The sequence below is a fragment of the Littorina saxatilis genome, unplaced genomic scaffold, assembly GCF_037325665.1.
Source record: "Littorina saxatilis isolate snail1 unplaced genomic scaffold, US_GU_Lsax_2.0 scaffold_457, whole genome shotgun sequence".
In the NCBI taxonomy this organism is placed as follows: domain Eukaryota; kingdom Metazoa; phylum Mollusca; class Gastropoda; order Littorinimorpha; family Littorinidae; genus Littorina; species Littorina saxatilis.
The window spans coordinates 78,547-99,554 of NW_027129414.1; the positions used below are offsets into that span (position 1 = coordinate 78,547).

General features: G+C 39.4%; 1 long non-coding RNA gene across 4 annotated transcripts; it reads right to left on the reverse strand.

Moving 5' to 3' along the window:
* Window positions 1–3,970: 3,970 nt before the first annotated feature.
* On the reverse strand, window positions 3,971–20,492 carry LOC138957673 (uncharacterized). Of its 4 annotated transcripts, none has more exons than XR_011453126.1 (8): window positions 19,916–20,492; window positions 18,884–19,041; window positions 17,005–17,130; window positions 15,412–15,514; window positions 9,116–9,239; window positions 8,189–8,300; window positions 6,603–6,716; window positions 3,971–6,069 (listed from the first exon to the last, which is right to left on the reverse strand). It is a non-coding gene; the product is annotated as an uncharacterized lncRNA (long non-coding RNA). The 4 variants fall into 4 exon arrangements; XR_011453125.1 differs by having other exon boundaries at window positions 17,030–17,130; window positions 18,873–19,041; window positions 19,916–20,489; XR_011453123.1 differs by having other exon boundaries at window positions 17,030–17,130; window positions 19,916–20,483.
* Between the last annotated feature and the right edge of the window lie 516 nt (window positions 20,493–21,008).

Below are 21,008 nucleotides of genomic sequence, written 5' to 3' on the forward strand. Positions count from 1 at the left end.
GACAGAACTAGATGCCCATATCTTATGGTAAACACTAACATTCAGGTGACTGAACTAGAAGCCCATATCTTATGGTAAACACTAACATTCAGGTGACTGAACTAGAAGCCCGTCTCTTATGGTAAACACTAACATTCAGGTGACTGAACTAGAAGCCCGTCTCTTATGGTAAACACTAACATTGAGGTGACTGAACTAGAAGCCCGTCTCTTATGGTAAACACTAACATTCAGGTGACTGAACTAGAAGCCCGTCTCTTATGGTAAACACTAACATTCAGGTGACTGAACTAGATGCCCGTCACTTATGGTAAACACTAACATTCAAGTGACTGAACTAGAAGCCCGTCTCTTATGGTAAACACTAACATTGAGGTGACTGAACTAGAAGCCCGTCTCTTATAGTAAACACTAACATTCAGGTGACTGAACTAGAAGCCCGTCTCTTATGGTAAACACTAACATTCAGGTGACTGAACTAGAAGCCCGTCTCTTATGGTAAACACTAACATTCAGGTGACTGAACTAGAAGCCCGTCTCTTATGGTAAACACTAACATTCAGGTGACTGAACTAGAAGCCCGTCTCTTATGGTAAACACTAACATTCAGGTGACTGAACTAGAAGCCCGTCTCTTATGGTAAACACTAACATTCAGGTGACTGAACTAGAAGCCCGTCTCTTATGGTAAACACTAACATTCAGGTGACTGAACTAGAAGCCCGTCTCTTATGGTAAACACTAACATTCAGGTGACTGAACTAGAAGCCCGTCTCTTATGGTAAACACTAACATTGAGGTGACAGAACTAGAAGCCCGTCTCTTATGGTAAACACTAACATTCAGGTGACTGAACTAGAAGCCCGTCTCTTATGGTAAACACTAACATTCAGGTGACTGAACTAGAAGCCCGTCTCTTATGGTAAACACTAACATTCAGGTGACTGAACTAGAAGCCCGTCTCTTATGGTAAACACTAACATTCAGGTGACTGAACAAGTAAACTGATTTAAGAGAATGAAATTGGACACGTAATCATTACTTAACGAGACTCAAGCGTGTTGGAATATGAACCTTCAAGCTTGCTGATTGAAATACTGAATTAGTCCGTTTTTACTTTATTCTTCGTTCGATCCAGCTTTCACATTCAGAAAATAGTCATTGAATAATATATTCAAATCACGGGAAGAGAGGTGTGTCGCTCAAATAAAGATACGAGTTGTTAACACCATGCCAATGCAGTGGAAAGTATTAAGTAAGTCTTGTGTACCTCCCTACTAACTCAAGGAGTTTTCAAAATGTGATGAAACACAGCCCGTTTGTTGAGTTTGACATAGTTACGGCAGTGTTCTGACAATGACAATGACAATTCTGTATTTAACGAGGGTAATAGAATAAGCCGTGTTTTGCTTTTTTACATCTAGCCCTCGCCCTAAAGAGGGACAAATCTACAATGGCTTCAGACACACAGAACAATGATAATAAGAGGCGAAGCCTTCACGGCTCACGTAAGAAATCGACAAACAGTAAGGCCAAAAAAAGAAATAGGTCTGTTTACGGTAACATAGGCCAAAAAAATAGGGTCGGTAGGTCGGGATTTTTTTTTCCCCCAAAAAACCATATTTTTACGTTATTTTGCCCAAAAAACAAGATTTTTTTTTTCCCAAATGCCAAAAAAAGTCTACGGTCGCGCGAAAAAAATAGGGTCGGTCGGGTTACCGTAAACAGACCTATTTTTTTTTTGGCCTAACACAAACTCAATCACTCCGTCACACACACACACACACAGTAAGCATACCGTCGCGATATAACCTTGAGCAGTTGAAAACGACGTTAAACACCAAATAAAGAAAGAAAGAAACAGTAAGCAAACGTGATACGGTGCAAGAGTACGAGACACTAGATCTAGATCTGTCTGTCTGTAGCTTACTTTTTACATTTAGTCAAGTTTTGACTAAATGTTTTAACGTAGAGGGGGGAATCAAGACGAGGGTCGTGGTGTGTGTGTGTGTGTGTGTGTGTCTGTCTGTGTGTGTGTGTAGAGCGATTCAGACTAAACTACTGGACCGATCTTTATGAAATTTGACATGAGAGTTCCTGGGTATGATATCCTCAGACGTTTTTTTCATTTTTTACATTTAGTCAAGTTATGACTAAATGTTTTAACATCGAGGGGGAAATCAAGACGAGGGTCGTGGTGTATGTGTGTGTGTATGTGTGTGTGTGTGTGTGTGTGTGTGTGTGTGTGTGTGTGTGCGTGCGTGTAGAGCGATTCAGACCAAACTACTGGACCGATCTTTATGAAATTTGACATGAAAGTTCCTGGGTATGATATCCCCATACGTTTTTTTCTTTTTTTTTTGATAAATGTCTTTGATGACGTCATATCCGGCTTTTCGTGAAAGTTGATGTGGCACTGTCACGCCCTCATTTTTCAACCAAATTTGATGGTAAACAGGCAGAATTGGGTCTGCAGGCTGTTAATGGCTTTCGAAAATTGTAATTCAATCAAGTTGGCGTTTTAATGAAACAGATCCTTTGATTGGTCAGAATGCCCCAACTAATTAAAAATTACCAGTCATTAATTGTCGATAACCACTCGCTAAAAAAGCCATTACCACCTGCTGGCGAGGCGCATGGATACAACCTCAACTAGTCTTGGTTAGCTTTGAGGGTCATTTTACAAGTAGGAAATATGAAGGCCAACGAAATACCGAGACCATACGGTATGCGAAGTGATGACGTCGAATACGTGAGGTAAGTTGATGCATGAATTCTTCCGGACTACGTCAGTCAATTCCAAAGATCGCTTTTGTGATGAAAAGAATTTGTTTTAGAGTTTGCTGTCCAGAAACCCGTCAAAAAAGAAGGGAAAATGTATGTGAAAGAAAACAAAACAGGAGCAGAGTGATAAGATAGGAATACAGAGACATATTTCTTGGGACTTGACCCTTGCAGGTAGGTGGACTGAAAGTAGTGTGTGAACAGAACAGAACCAATTCTGTCTGTTTACCATCGCATGAAAGCAGGAAAGATCGTCGTCAGATTGAATTACAATAACATTAGCATTCTTCCATTTGAAACTTCTCGATCTTCATCGTGGATTGACGCCCGACCAAAGTCTAATTGAAGCCCTCCGTCGCTTCGCTCCGTGGGGCTTTAAATTAGCTTTGGTCGGGCGTCAACCCAAGTAAAAAAGTACCACACTTTGTACTATAGTATACTATAGTAAAAGTACTATGAAATACTATAGTTTACTACAGTAAAAGTACTATGGTACATTGAATTGTACTACAGTATACTATAGTTTACTATAGTACAAGTACTATGGTACATTGAATTGTACTATGGTAAACTACAGTTTACTATAGTACAAGTACTATAGTATACTATAGTACAAATAGTACTATAGTATAGTACATTACTGTGTACTATAGTACTTTGTGGTAAATGTACTATAGTATACTATAGTAAACTGTAGTACAATTAAATGTACTATAGGATTTTGCACGCTTTTGTACCACACTGTACTATAGTTTACTATAGTAAACTATAGTTTACTACGGTACATGTACCACAGTTTACTGCAGTTTACTATAGTAAACTGCAGTACAGCGTGGTATTTTCGTAGCAGTACAATTGTACTATAGTACTTTTACTATAGTTTACTACAGTACAGCGTGGTATTTTCGCCGCGGTACATTTGTACTATAGTACTTTTACTATAGTTTACTATAGTACAGCGTGGTATTTTCGTAGCTGTAAAATTTGTACTATAGTACTTTTACTATAGTTTACTATAGTATACTGCAGTACTTTCTTGTAAAAGTACCATGCATAACCTTCCAAATTTAACGGGACGTAATTGTGACCCTAATTTTTGCTGAATCAATTGTTTTGTGTGAATTGAATGTGTGCGTGCATGATCAGGCCAGTGGCTGCAGTCACTCTGTCACATTTGGCAAGAAAGTAAAGGTTCATCACATGTTTATTTTAATTTTTTGGCCGAGCATTAATAATCAAAATTATGTAACAACATTTCTAAATATCCACTCACATGTAAAAGACACAATTTGTCAATTAAATAATAATTTTAAAAAAGGTGTCTATCTTGCACAGTGAGTTACCAAGCTGTTGATTTTTGGTAAATGTCCCAAAGCAGAGACAGTTTTAATTCAATTTTGTTATAACCCTGTTAACCAGAACAAGTAACAATAAAATGCACAAAAGAGATTTAATTATTATAGCACTCTTCTTTGTGGGAATTCATCTTTAGCACAACACATATTTTATCAAAATTATCTCCCCTTCAGCCAAGTTAATTTCTATGATTAGCTTTGAAAGTGACCATGCCTACATGATAACATCAGTACATGAAAAAAACCTGTAACCTGCATCTGGACAAGAACCTAACTCTGAACAATCAAGTGAGACAATAATTGTCCCTATTATTGACCAGAACTCTACCCCAATCTGACCTTGAAATTGATTAATGCAATATATCAAGCTGACTTGATGTCATCCAACCCTGTATGTGTGTGACTTTACATAGAAAAAGTTATTTAGTTACAAAGATCTTGCTTCAAACACATTGAAAATAATACTATTTCTCTGTTATTATTTTTTTTAAAGAACTCAACCCCTCTGTGAACTTAAAAGTTTATGAGGGTCAACTTGACATGGGTCACATCTAGAGGTCATCCAACTTCAATAGCCTGTGAAGTATCAAAGATCTAGCTTTAAAAACATTTCAGAAAAATATGAACACATGCTTTTGCAACACATCCTCGATGTGGTTTTGAAAAAATGCCACATGTGGTCATGTTTGAAATTGATCAAACCATAGCAGTGTGTTAACTTTGTAAATTCTACCTTGAAAACCATCCAAGCAAACAACAATGTTCAATTCTGTCTACCCATTGTAAGTCAGCCTGATTAGTCACCAGGGCCGGAATGTATGTGTCCAGGTCTATCTTAACCCGGGATAAAAGCTTAGCTCGGTCTATCTATCCCCAGGATATCATCGATACTTTAGCGCAATGCATGAGTCGAGACTACAGAAAAGATAACTAACCCGAGCATTCCCCTCAATCTATTTTTGGCATGGGGATTTCCGAATCTCTGCGCATGATAGAATGTCAAGGTTGTTCTAAATTCAGGAATCCGCGTTCGAAAGGTGACGTCGCTCTGTTCTAAATGATCAATGTAGACGTTGACGTCATGAAAAGCGTGACGAAATGTTTTTTTGAACTGGGTTCCGGTCTTGTTCTCGTGCCATTGTTTTCTTCGCGTTGTTGTTTTCTTGTGCAAATTCACATTAGGTAAGGCAAAATGCGGTCCAACAAGGACATTTGTTCTAGGATTCAAGTGAAGTAAGTTGGAGGGAAAGGGAGGGGCTGGGTGGATCGCCATTTCGACTTGAAGTTCAAATTCGTTTTTAACACCGGCAGTGGTCACACAAATCAGCGCGGCAAAACCGAAAAGTTTTTAACAGTTCATATACATCAAACAGGTTATTCCTGTGTGTGAAAACACGGTTTCTTAGCACTTGAAGTGCGACCGCCGCCATGTTGTTTTTGAACTAACCCCGGGATAAGAGACTTATCAGTTCTCTATCCTCGACACATACATTCTGGCCCAGGTGAGTCAAAACTCACTAAATGTTCAATGGAGAGTATTCAGCATGCAACCAGAAAGTATATAGTGTGGCTTATGTCCCTTTTTTCCAAACAGGGTTACAATCATATATGGCAATAATCAAATGCAATGTTCTCTGTCCTCCACATCTGTTTGATTTGTGATTGGTGTCCAGATTATTTGCTACAGGCATCTGATTAAGTTTATAGTAGCTGATGTCCGGTTCCCTTAGTCAGTGACATATGCTTTCCTGTTCTGTAACTTGTATTCATGTTCGCCGAAGGCACCCGCTGAACAGTTCTGGTTGTTCTCTAATGGCATCTGCTTTGACGTCTGTAAGTGGTATCAAGGTCCTTCACCATGCACATATCTGCCGGGAAGTCAACAGGAGGCTCTCTTGCATATGACACCCACACCAGAGCATGGAATGAAACCTGCAATGACACAGCAGTATGACTATGAGAAAGCATGCTAACTGAAGCAAATAGGGCCATACTTTAACACTTTCTACCCCACCTATGTTGACCAAGTTATCTTTAGCCGAGACCAGCTGTGCTGCAGCAGGTCACTCAGAATTGTGGTAACTGTGTAGGAACTGTGCTGGAATGCAGGCGTTAGATCGACATTACAGGAAGTGACTGTGTGTACAAATATATATCTGTACCAGGTCAGATTGAGCCATATGAGTGGGTACGGATATATCCGTACCTGGGAGACAATGAGTTAAGAGAATGATAATGAAAGCTAACTTAAAAGTGCTGTGGCTTTCAGTGCATATCTAACTTATAAAACTAAGGGCTCCGAAACAGCTGCACCGACTGAGACGGTGGTGGTGGTGGGCGTTTGAAACGTGCTGGTGCGTGTGTTTGTGCTTGCATGTGTGCAGGCGTGAATGTGTTTATCAGTATATCTGTGTGTGTGTGTGACAATTTATTAATACAATAAATGTATATACATCTATACACACCCAAGAAGATAAGGTGCTCAGCAGGTCTGCACTCATGTACGTTGATCCATTATGTCGGAAACAGGCAGAACTGGATCCTCCACCCGACAGTCACTGCTGCAGTGCTGCTCTCAGCTATAAGCAAGAGAAAGCAGCTTGAGTGTTTCATCGCATATAATTCAAGTGTTTGCATACTCCATAGCACCCCCCGCGGGTTAGGGGGAGTCCCATATTGGTTGGGACGAGAAACAATTTACCCGATGCTTGCCAGCATGTTGTAAGAGGCGACTAACGGTTCTGTTTCTCCTTTTACCCTTGTTAAGTGTTTCTTGTAAAGAATATAGTCCATGTTTGTAAAGATTTTAGTCAAGCAGTTTTTAAGAAATGTTAAGTCCTTTGTACTGGAAACTTGCAATCTCCCAGTAAGGTCATATATTGTACTACGTTGCAAGCCCCTGGAGCAATTTTTTTATTAGTGCTTTTGTGAACAAGAAACAATTAACAAGTGGCTCTATCCCATCTCCCCCCTTTCCCCTATCCCATCTCCCCCCTTTCCCCGTCGCGATATAACCTTGAATGGTTGAAAACGACGTTAAACACCAAATAAAGAAAGAAAGAATACTCCATAGCGATTAGCTGAAACTAAGTTTTCTATTTAGCTAAAACTATTAGAGGAATACCAAAGGGGTGGCATATATGTCATCCAAAATGTAAGGCAATTTAAAGTGTGATTGACGGACAGAAGCGTTTCAATGATACAAATAGAGAACACTACATGGCCTACTGTGTGTTACCAGGTTTACAAAAGTAAAAGTGAATATTTCAACATTTGAAAAGCAATAAGTGTAAATCTGGTGCCACACAGCAAGCCATGTAGTATTCTGTTTTCATCCTATGTACCGGAGAGATAACCCATGTAATAACTAAACCATACACCCACATGTGGGAATATCATTGAGGTCATGTCAAGCTAGTCTGGCAGGGACCTCATATTCCACTGCTCATGATTACAAAGTCACAGATGCTAAGTCATTCTTGCAACACTTTTGGGCTTGCCATGAGAATGAAGCTTGTCTCGGAGATTTTGCATAAGGCAACAAAAAAAAAATTGTCTGTTTCTGGTCACCCGACCGACCCTAAATTTCGGCGCCGATCCTAAACTTTTTTTTTCCAAACTCAAAATTTTTTTTTTTTTTTTGGTGGTAAAAGACAGGGTGAGAAAATGAACAACAAAAACGTGTGAAAACGAAAGTCCGCTGACGATTTGTAAATGTGTTGAGTGTCTTGTCTCTATGTTTAGTGAATCCAGTCTCTGTGCGCGATGTTTAAAGTTAGTTTTATTGGTCTACATTTGGGGTAAAAAAATTAAAAAAAAAAATAAAAAAAATCCCTACCTACCGACCCTATTTTTTTTAGCCATGTTACCAGAAACAGACAAATTTTTTTTTATTGGCCTAAGCAGTGGAAAATGACATCCCTGTCAGGCATGTTGTTTAAACCAACCTCATTTACATGATAGACACGCCTGTGAAGAGATGGTTCATTTATCACATGGGTGGTATCTCTCAGGTAGGCAGAACAATATATATCTAATTGCACCAATTTACCTCAAGTACTCAGCAGGTCTGCACACATGTTGATCCATTAGGTCAAAAAACCACCAGAACTCGATATGTTGCCCAAAAGTCACAGATACCGTGGAACCCCCAACTAAGGATCCTGAAAAAATAATTAAAAATGAAGAGCCAACACTTGTACAAATGATCTGTCTTTGTACATACAAGCACATGCACAAATAAATCTGCTTGCACTATGCTGGCTTATAATAGGCATGTGTAATAAAAATGATTTTGGGGGAGCTTCTCGATTCAACGGGAACTTTTGTTGTTGTCAAAAGCAATTTATGCCTCACACATTCTCTCACTCTAAGACTGAACTATGCATTCAAAATAACAAAGGCTAGTTTGTGAAAAGACACTGATTTGAAACGAAAATTTAAAATCAATTATTATATAATCTGTTCTGGGGCTTTTTTCCAGGTCTTTTAATTAAAAAAAAAAATTTCACAAACGATAACGGACACATTTTTCAATCCAATGAATCTTTGCAGCACTGTTGGCCGGACAGAAATGACAGTATGTTGACAAAGCCGTCATAAAAACATAGCCAGTCCTACCTTGGCGCAAAGAAGTATGAATGGTCTCTGTGTACTCTACAGTCTCTGAATGTGGCCCTATGTAAAGCACTTGCATGCTTTTCGCTAAGGCGTTTCTTGACAGATTCTTCTGGATTTTAGCTTACTGATTTGCCGTAAATGTGTCTAAATTTATGCCAAAATGCAAACAAATCAGCAAAGAGGCATAAGCGAAAGAAAGCAGTTTGAGCTTCATGGCTTAAACTTAAACTTAAACCAGAGTTAGTATTGCGTTCTAGTTTAAACAATCCTTGGAGGGTATAGGAACTGCATGTGTCATACAAACTTTCAGGCGATCAAAGTGGGCCTTTTAATAATATAGATACAAATATGTACACACCCAGGAAGCTCAGGCGATCAGCAGAATCTGCATACATGTTGATCATCCATGAGGTCAGAAAATGAGCTGAAGTTGATCCTTCACCCAACTGCTACAGTGTACATGTAGCCAACCATTTAGAACTCTGAAAAATATTTAAAGTAAATCTATTAAAAAGAAGAGCAAATATTTGTACAAAATATCTGCTATTGCATAATAATGAGGTTGTTCTTTGCTACTGGTGACAAGTGGGGGTCATGCTGCTCACACAAACATGCACATATTTCAATACAGTCCAGGGGAGAAACTGGTCACAAAGCACCCAGTACATAAAAGAGAGATAGTAAAATCACCACAATCAAAGAAAATACTACGATCATTCAATACATGCGAGTTGTTCTTCAGTACTACTGACAGAAAGGGGGAAAAGTGGTCAAAATTCAAATCTTTAGTTTTGTTTTTGAAATATAGCTTTTCAGAAAGCAGAAATACTGCAGAAGCAGAAGTATCTGATGTACATAAGAAAAAATCACTGGTTCACATGGTTCTTAAATAATCTAACTTTTAAAGCTGGTTCTTGTGTGTCTGTGTGTATGTTTGTATGATGACGATAGGACCCAAAACGGCTGCACGGACTGAGACAGGAATTGCAGAGAATGTTCTTTGCCACTCGAGTCGTGTCATAAGGTAGATCTACTTTTGGAATAGTAAATTTGAAAGGATTCTTTAAAAAAACAGCGGAAAACATTATATACCCTGTGAGCTATCGAGGATCCTCCCCGTCTGGGCTGTCGAAACATGGTCTTGTTAAAAGACGTTTTCAATAAATGGTTAACGGGGAGATACACTCGAAGCACATGTAGCGAAGTTATGTTGCCAAATCATGACAGATCAACATTTCACTACACGGATCGATGCACACAGTCGAAATAGATGTGACTTTCAGACGACCGAAGACTACTTACTAGCAGACGACAAGATCTAAATATTTAGATCAGTGAGAGCAATCCGTTGAAGAACAGTTACTCCGCTTATTCGTCTTCAGTTAAGCTTATTTCCCCTGCCATAAGTTTCCTTGCAGATCTGCAGTCGCGTAGTGAAATGAACTGGTGTCATCGGAAGATTCTTCTCGGTCATTGATCAAAGCACAGTAAGTTCTATGCTGACAAAAGTCACTTTAGGAAAACACGACCATTGACTTCATTCATGAGCCCAAAGGTAACAATATCGACAAGAATGTACGCATTTGACATTAAATGAAACATTCATAGACAGTTTCCAACTCACCAGATCTGCTAAAGAGCCTTCATTCGTAAAAAACCCAATGATTTTAATCCGACAGGTACATGCCAAATTTCCTTGTATTGATGAGGACAATAAAATTTCTTGTATCTTGTATCGGAAACAATCTCTTGGTAACCAGCTGCGTTTCTCCTTCGGAAGCGACGTGACGGCGCCACATTAATTTGTTTATGGCTGTTTATCGCGAAACAACACAGTTGAAAATTGTGTGTAAAATATCATAAATGTGTGGCGTGTAATCTCCGAATCAGTTCATTATCTGCGTTTTGATGGTAATTCAGTTAGCGTGGAGTTACTTTGAATCGAAGGCGAAGGTAACCTGCGTTGCATGTGGGACCGCGTGAGCAAATTTAATTGCAATATTTTATACAGGAAGTAAATTTCAATGATTCTGGCTCAGTCTTGTAGATCTGTTATGCAGTGTTTTGGAAGTGGATCTGCTTTTCTACTATGAAGCACATTTGGAGTGAAACGCTGATCGAAGTGGGGTACCCTATGTGGGACATCAGCCGTATGCAGATTACGCCTCAGAACACTCTCGCATTTCACAAAGACAACAATAATTTGCAACATTTCAAGGACTGCATCCGTTTTATAAGATACTATTTAAACAAAAACAGCACAAACACGACTATTATCAACAACACAGAACGGGAGGTAAGTCTTCAAAGACGCACCAAGTGTGCGTTCCCGTTTTTGGACGCCATTTTTTGCTAGCATTTTCACAGTAAATCTTAATATTTCCATATTTATTGAATGAATTTGGTATTTTCTTGATTGTGCCGATTCTCCTATCTCTCTGTCATGTACTGGGTGCTTTGTGACCAGTTTCTCCCCTAGAATGTATTGAAAAATGCGTCTGTGTGAGCTGACCCCCACTTGTGACCAGTAGCAAAGAACAACTCATATGGTAATATTAAAATTTATTGTGAAAATGGTAGCAAATGTGGCGACCCAAAATGGAAAAGAACACTGGGAGTGTCTTTGCCGACTTACCTCACGTTTTATGTTGTTAATAACAATCGTATCTATGTTCTTATTGTTTAAATATTATCTAATAAAACAGAAATGTTGCCATTTATTAGTGTCTTTGTGAAATGCGAGTGTGTTTCAAGGCGTAATCTGCATAGGACTGATGTCACACTTTGAGTACCTAACTTTGATCAGCGTAACGCTCCAAATGAGCTTCAAAGTAGAAAAGCATATACACGACCAAAACACTGCATTCAAAATCTATAAGACTGAGCCAGAATCAATTAAATTTACTTCCCGTATAAAATATTGCTATCAAATTTGTTCATGCCGTCACACATGATGCGCAGGCTACCTCCACTCACACTGAATTACCCTGGGAACGCACTGATTCGGAGATTACACGCCACACATTGATGATATTTTATACACAAAGTTGAACTGTGTTGTTACGCGATAAACAAACAAATGCGCGCTGTCACGTCGCCATGGAGGGAAATGTGCAGGTTACCAAGAGATTGTTTCTGATACCCGTCTGATTACAATCATCATTTTGCACAAGTGAAGGCTCTTTGGCAGCTCTGGTGAGTTGGAAACTGTCTATAAATGTTTCATTTAATGTCAAAAGCATTCATTCTTGTCGATATCTTTGCCTTTTGGCACATAAATGAAGTCAATCATCATGTTGTCCCAAAAAGACTTCTGTCGGCATAAAATGTATGGTGCTTCATTGGCTGAAAAGACTGGACAAATCTTCCACCGCAGGGATGTCGTTAGGCGTCGGACATCGGACATAGACCGATTTAGAGGCTCAAATGTCCGATTCACATAGCCGCATGGCGGTCAGATGTCCTACGGTTTTGAACTAAGCGCTGGCATTGTCCGATAAGAAATCAATTCCTTCGGACAGCGCGATATTCGTTATTGTCATCATTTTCACGAGTTTTCATTCACAAGCACCTGGGAAATAAATCTCATGTTCCCCGGGGAATAAATCCCCGGTTACCATAGTTGCAGGAAGCCCTATTACATGGATAATCAAAAGCAAACCCAATAGAAACGCTCGAGGATTCTTCGGCTCTTTTCATTGGCGTTTCCCCAGACCTAAACAGACGACACTGCTTCGCCAAGTTCCAAATACGAACTGGCAAATGTAAACAAAAAACAAAACTACCTCATCAAAGGTCATACATTTATGCTTTATCGCAAACAAATGAAACCTATCGATATGTTTTATCTTCTCACAATGTCATGGAGTGCATTTTGACCCGTGCACAAGACGTTGTATCGATAAACTAAGCGCAAATAAAAAAATAATGATAAAAAAGCTAAAGAACATAGCAACAAGAAATGAAGACATCTGACAAAGCCGAGCAAGCAGAATGACAAGTCTAATGAAAAACAGAGAGGCAATGAGAAACAAGATCGCGATTATCTTTCCTTCGCGGCACGACGCAAATCGTTTGTGTCCTTTGACCCAATTCGTGCAGTGCTGCACGATGCAAATCTTCTGTGACCTTTGACTCAACGTAGCTTCAATATTCGATTTATACTAATATTTACCACTGAAAACCGAGGGGTGGAATACCGAGAGGGGCAGGGTGGTAGGGCGATGGTGAAATGTAATGAAGAGACACGTGTAGCAATAAGAGAAAACCGATTCTGCAATAACACAAACACGAACAAAAAACCCAACACTGACCTATATATGAATATTTAATCAATAATATGATCGTCTGCGTTGCAGGTGTGCAAGTGAAGGGTTGGGGGGGGGGGGGGTAACTTGATCATTAATTTGTGTGTGTCAGTGTTTGTGTTCATGGACTGATTGTGAGGGAGGGGGAGGGTGGGGTGGGGTGTGTTTCAGGTTTTGGTGTGGGTATGAAACGAGCAAAACAATACCCACACCACAAAATCTTGGAGGCAAAAAACACTCGCCGTCGCATCATTTTGTCCGCACAATATTATATGCAACAACAACCGGAAAGAAAGGTGACAATGGAAAAAGACTCATCTTTGCTTCCTGCGATTCCTTGCCCCCGACTCGAACGTCGCACGATAATCCACATAACAGATCTGTTGTGAGATGGTCAACGCTGACTGTGCAAGCAAAACACCTCGTTTGAAATACGACAATCCCATCGCTCGAATGCAACATGTGGGCACTATCGTCTCAAAGGCGCTTACTGTTGGTTTCACACACCACTCTGAAGTCGGAACCTACAGAACTTCGCATCCTCAAACCTGACATACTTGTCTCAACATTATAAACTCAAATCACACACACTGACACAGTAAGTTGCTTTCGCACGCCAGCTTTGAACAACGTGCTGGGGCCCCGAACATGCATTATAATAACAGAACTCGCGTGTCAAACCATGGCTCCCTGTGTTGATTTTTCACTTAATGTTGAACCACCAAAATGATGACAAAAACGATGTTTGATGGTTTGTTGCCAGACTAGCTTTTTTGTCGGTCCTCGGGGGGCATATCGACTTTTGTTTCATATTTATTGACCGCGGCCTTCGGCCTTGGTCAATAAATATGAAACAAAAGACGATATGCTCCCCCTCGGACCGACAAAAAAGCTGGTCTGTCAACACCCCATCAAACATCTTATAATGTTCCTTTCAAGATACACATTTTCAAAAAGCGACCAAAGCGACCAAGCACTCTCGCATACAGGTGCACTGAAGTTGTGCAGTGCGGATCTTGCGTTTGGGTGACACCCGTCTGCAGCACATTAAAGTTAGGAGTATGGGAGACAACTCCAACTGACTAAGTCTTGCTTCTGCTTTTGCTTTCAGTTCGAGACATTTTGACGAAGCGCACTGAGTTATGCCACCAAAAAAAATCTAAAGCCTGCCAAAGTTCAACAAAAGCTGAACACATTTGACTATTCAACGGCATCCTGTGCTACATTAGGGTCAAAAACAGGGGGAAACACGGCGAGTGTCATTCTTGAAAATGAAAAAATCCTGACGTCCTATTGAAATTTCTGAAAGCGGTCAAATGTCCTATTGATGCTGAATATATATCTAGGACATTTGTCCTTTTGGTATGAATTTGTAGCAACATCCCTGCACTGACACTAGTTGATTTCACTACATGAATTACAAACCACAGATCTGCAAGAAAACTTAAGTTGGTGTCACACGGGCGATTCAATCGTGAGATTTATTCCCGCGATCCAATCAGGAGCTGATCGCAGATCAAATCGTAGGCCAAATGTAGTTCAAACTTGTTGAAGATCGACTGTCCTTCCCTTTCTTTAAACACTCTCGTAAATCACAAAACATCTGCTGAACCTGTTACATGATAATTGTTATACTGACGGGCGCTGTGGCGTGGTGGTAAGATGTCGGCCTCTTAATCGGAAGGTCGAGGGTTCGAATCCCGGTTGCGGCCGCCTGGTGGGTTAAGTGTGGAGATTTTTCCGATCTCCCAGGTAAACTTATGTGCAGACCTGCTAGTGGCTTATCCCCCTTCGTGTGTACACGCAAGCACAAGACCAAGTGCGCACGGAAAAGATCCTGTAATCCATGTCAGAGTTCGGTGGGTTATAGAAACACGAAAATATCCAGCATGCTTCCTCCGAAAGCGGCGTATGACTGCCTTAATGGCGGGGTAAAAACGGTCATACACGTAAAATTCCACTCGTGCAAAAAACACGAGTGTACATGGGAGTTTCAGCCCACGAACGCAGAAGAAGAAGTTATACTGCATCCTACAATTGTATGTGCTGCTGTAATTGAACCAGGCTCCTTTCTGTGCACAATTGGTTTTTGTTACACCTGTGTCAGAATGCAAAATTATCTCATATTTTTTTTAAACATTTTACACATACATAGAGCAGGTTACAGGATTTGAACCCCCCATGAACCCATGCACCAAAAGATAACACAAAAGGAAATATGACCGTTTTCTTTCTTTTTCTCCTTGTTGAGGTTGGTATATTTCCTGGAAGGATTATCCTTTCCCGTGTAAAATATTATATTGGTCTCTCAAGTGATTTACAAGAGAGTGAAAACTGAAATACTCACATATGTTCACTGTCAAACAGAAGAGTGCAAATTGTTCCATGACATTTGCTTTACACCCTTGGAAGTCTCCCAATCATTCCTACTTGTTTTGCAGTTTCACAACCTGCAAAATAACAATCAAACTAAGGTAATGATCTTCTTCCTCCTCCTCAGTCTCTTTCTACAATAGAATAAAGATTAAAAATCTAAACTAAAAGAGTGTTTTAAAGTAGTAATTATATCAAATATAACTGTTAATCAAAACTGCACACAGTTAGAAATCTGTACGTATACAACAAACTTAACAAAAACGAATTCCTAAAGAAAAACTGCCAAAACACCTTTGAGAAAGAACAGTTCCAACAGCCAGGCTGCATATCTGCATACACAGCAGCAACAACAAACAACAACAGCTGCGAACGGTTACGTTGTCGAAGCAATGCTAATGCAGCAGAACAAATCAAATCAAAGAGTAAATCATACAACTGAACTTCGCTTGGACCAACGTACAGGGAGGGGGGGTTTGCGGTGTGTTTAGCGGGCTGCGCATGCAAACTGACACAAGATCAAGATGATCATGTGCCTGTGGAAAACACAAACGCAGACCAGCAACAACTAAATAAAGCGTACTGCACAAAAGACATCAACTTGATCAAGATATATATACATACTGCAATGACTCGGTGCTCTCTTGTAACCAGTAAAGCCATTATTATGAAAGAAGAAAAACTGCTCAATAGGAACAGGAACTTCGCTCGAATGTCGCCATTACGAATCGCAACGAACGCTTCTTTTCTTGACAGACTTGTCAGCTGCTAAGTCACATGACACATTTTCGATCACATGTCTTCTGCTATGATTACATTAGGGTCGCTTGGTTCAGCTTGATGCAAAAAAATGAAACAACTTTTATTGGTACACGGCGAGTAGGTGGTGTGCTTTCTGTGTATAGGAATTGCTGTGGGTCCTTGACTGCCAGCAACTGAAGCCGCGCGCGAGGCAATGGGGCGTTGCTCTACTCTGACCTTTTATCGGCCACGCACGGTCCGATCAGTACATCCTCACTGTTATCCCCCACCCCCCCTCCCCTTCATTTTTCTCCCTATGAATTTTGTGTGTGTGAAAACATGAACAGAAGTCCCAGGATTCGTATGTTTAAAGTGAGATGATATGGCTATTGGTAAGCAAGTAAAACTGACCATGCATACAGCCTTTATCAAATTATTTTGTTACCTTTTTTCCCCCTCCAAACTATACTTTTATTTCAAATATAAAATTTTCGTTCTTTTTAGATCGGGCCAGGAACTCCACACACAAATTTCGTATACTTTCGCCGGATCAGTTTTGAAAGTTCCCAAATGTAAAATATGCAACTATGATGCTAGTGACATACGATATGAAAGACAAAACAAATCCTTAGCAGAAAAAAACAATGCTTCAGCGGATGATGACATTATTCAAAGTTGCTGCAGAAAAACAATTTTCTTCTGCAGCGGCATTTCTGTTTTTCTGCAGAATAACCGAATAAAATCATAATCCGCTAAGGATACAAAATGATAGGGAGAGAAACACAAAGAAAAAGAAGAAAAAAAGGGGGAGTGTATCAATTGAAACCTTTCTGAGAAAACAACCACCCAACCATTATTGAACTATGATGTTCTTCGTGCAGCAGGGCATAAAGCCATCACAAGTCCATCGTCAGTCCTCATCGAGGTGCCGGCTGTGGGGTGTGTGTAGAATCTGCGCAGAAATTAAACAGGCAACCTGAACAGCTGTCAAGCCATTATATTGTGATACACACACACACACACACACACACACACACACACAGTAACTGTACACAGCATTGTGAAATGATTTAGAAGAGAGAGAGAGAGAGAGAGAGAGAGAGAGAGAGAGAGAGAGAGAGAGAGAGAGAGAGAGAGAGAGAGAGAGAGAGAGAGAGAGAGAGAGAGAGCACGCCAATGCAATCGTATGTAAGCATCATTTGGTGGTCGAAGCAATGTCGCGGTACACTGTGAACCTGTCGGTTACAGGATTTGAACCCCCCATGAACCCATGCACCAAAAGATAACACAAAAGGAAATATGACCGTTTTCTTTCTTTTTCTCCTTGTTCATTTCTTAGTGACACTGTTTTATGTATTAGGAAAAGCAACTGAGTACGGGGCACCATGTGTTTATTAATTCTATATTGTGCATTCTATGCATGTAATGTGTTCTATGCATAGAGAATGCATTCTATACGCATAAAATAGCTTTCTTTGTGCATAGATCTAGAATGCATTATCTGCCCACAGAAAGCATTCTTTGCATAGAATGCTTTCTATGTGCATAGAATGTATTCTTTAGTATTATGCATTTTGTATGTGAACCAACAATTCATTTGTATAACATAAAATGTTTATTCTCTACGTCGAATTGAATTATATAACAGGGAATGACATTCTTTACATTGAAAGAATTCTATGTTATAGAACAAAATTCCCTGTTATAAAATTCATTTCTATGTTACAGAATTGATTAGTTTGTGATAATACTGATATATCAGTTATCACAGAATTTGATTCTTTGTGTACACAATAATATGAAATGTTCACAATGTATTCCATGTGTACATTATTCTTTGTGCAAAATGCATTCTATGTGCCGCGCCGCAATTCATTCTGTGATCACCATAGAATGCATTTTACAGATATAATTTAATTCTATTGCAATAGAATTAAATTCAACTACTTTTTTTTTTAAACAAAGAATCAAATTCAAATATATGAAATCTTACTCTGTAACAAAGATTCAAATCCTGTAAGTATAGAATTGAATCCAATGTATAGAACTACATTCTATAGCATTTATAGAATAATATTTTATGTTATACAAATAAATTCTTTGTTCAGATACAAATTTACGATTGACACAGAATGCATTCTATGCACACAATGCATTCTATGCGCATATAATGTTTCTAAGAACATAGAATGCCTTCTATGCGCATAGAATGCATTCTATGCATATAATGCTCAATATGCAATTAATGGACATATGGCGCCCCCATTTCACAAAGAAACGGAAAAAATGATTTTTATAGCTACTGTAGTTGATATTCATGAACTTGACGTAGTAGCTTTCACTCCAACGTGCTCTGTGGTATTCTGTTGGGAAGCTGCAAAGACCAAATGCAATCAGAAATCGTCTACTGATAGCGCAGCAGTAGAATCTACTGAAAGTGTAGCAGTAGAAGATGAAACTGTGAAGAGAAAATGATGTCGGTAGATCTATACACAATGACTCCCATCGTCCGTTTCCCCGTTCATCAACTCTCTCAGGGACATAGACAGGCACAAACACATAGTATACTAGGGACACACACACACACGCCGCACACACACACACGCACGCGCGCATACTTCATATATTATCATTGAGTGGAGACCCCGAAGTAGTTAACATACATGTGTACAATCTATGATCACATAAACTTACATAGAACTTACCAGCTAGGGGTGAGAAATTATTCTGCCAACTTCAATTGAATGGTTCTGCGTCCACTGTGATTCACTTCTTATCTGTTGACTGGACGTAGATCTAACTGGAGGTCTGGGCGAGAACCGGGTGGCTGAACAGAGGTGAACACGGAGTAAACAGGGAGTGACTGCAAGCGAGATAATAAACTAAGAGTAATACCTAATATACTGGACTCGCAACGAAATATATAAACAAATGACAATGGACAACGTTTCGACCTAAAGGTCTTCAACATGTAAAAAAAATGAAAACAACAATACATTTATAACAAAACGACTTATCAGAGAAGATGGCGATGCTTCACAGCGCATCGCCATCTTCTCTGATAAGTCGTTTTGTTATTTGTATTGTTGTTTTCATTTTTTTTTTAACCTGTTGAAGACCTTTAGGTCGAAACGTTGTCCATTGTCATTTGTTTATATATTTCGTTGCGAGTCCAGTATATTAGGTATTACTCTTAGAGGTGAACACTTCAAAGTAAAACCAAAGCTGTAAATCAGTCAACAGTGTGTTCAAACAAAAACAAACTGCACATCTTGCTTACCACTCTGGGAAGATCGAGATTCGACCACATGATACATGTACACTTTGTGATTTCCTGATTTACTCCTCAACCGTTTGTTGTGACCTCCCGTTTGTTCACAGATCTAAATGCAAGGAATGGCATTTTCGGCTAGAGAAAAATAAAGATGTTGATACAATCTAATCAACCCGTACTCCTCTGACTGTGTTTTAAATACAACTCTTCAATCATAATTTTGCTATCCATTTTGTCGGACTTTCTAGCAGCAATTCAAACAGAAAATAATGAATGCATGTTGCATTAACTAAAAATATCACAAGAAAAAATGGAGTAGATCTAACGTAACCATGAACAAAAATGACAAGACGTTTCTCTACAACATGCCCACAAATGTTTGATCCCAGGTAGCACTCACATTAGGAAATGGGCTTTTGTTATAACATGGACACAAAAATTATATATATACTGTCTCACTTACCTTGCAAGTGTGAACAAACAAACATGAGTTGAACAGCGCGCTCTCAGACTTTAAAAAACAAAATGGCTGACAGTAACTCACAGTTGTCTGTTTACCGCATTTTACTGTGTGAGCAGAGATGAAGTGCTTGACATTCATTCTTGGAAAAGTTTCCAAAAGGACTAAAAAATGAAATTGAATAAATCATAAATAGAAAAACAGTATTATTCTGCAGATGTATTCATGTTACATGCACGTTTGCAAAATGAATAGTGCATGTCCTTCGCGCAATGATACGTAGTACTTTTTGAATAAAGTACGGGCAGTCTCCTGAAAGTACTACAGTAAGCGTAGTACTTTTACTTCAGCTGTGGTACTTGTACTTCACCAGGGTACTCTCGGTACTATAGTACAAAGTACAAAGTACTCTAGTGTACCACACAGTACTATAGTACATGGTACATTTACTTCACAGTACTATAGTACAAAGTACTTTGTACTATAGTACAATATGGTACATACTATAGTACATGGTACATTTACTGCAGTTTACTATAGTACAGGGTACATTTACTATAGTTTACTATAGTATACTATAGTACATCGTGTGGTACTTTTTCAGCTGGGGATCCACGATGACGACCTCGAAGTTTCAAATGGAAGCATGTTAATGTGCAATTATCCCATGACCTGCCTCTTTGTCTCTGTTAGCTGTAGAGGGGATTATTCTGGATAATCCATCACAACCATATGGATAATCCATCACAACCGAGTCTCGATCTCACCTGTCATTGGTCATTGTCTTTGATCTCAGAGTACAATTAGATAATGAATAGAGGTCATCTGCATATTTATCGTTAACTCGGGGACTACTTTCTTTTAATAGCAAAACGATTGAAATATTCTGCGGTATGAAAGTCAAACTCACGTTTAGCTAACGATCTACATACATTTTAACATTGAAGAAATAAATAAAACAACAAAGAATGCACATACTTTGCTGGGGTGAACAGAGCTGAGTGAAGATTATGAGTTGGCCGAGGCGGTGAGAGAGGGAGAGAGAGAGAGAGAGAGAGAGAGAGAGAGAGAGAGAGAGAGAGAGAGAGAGAGAGAG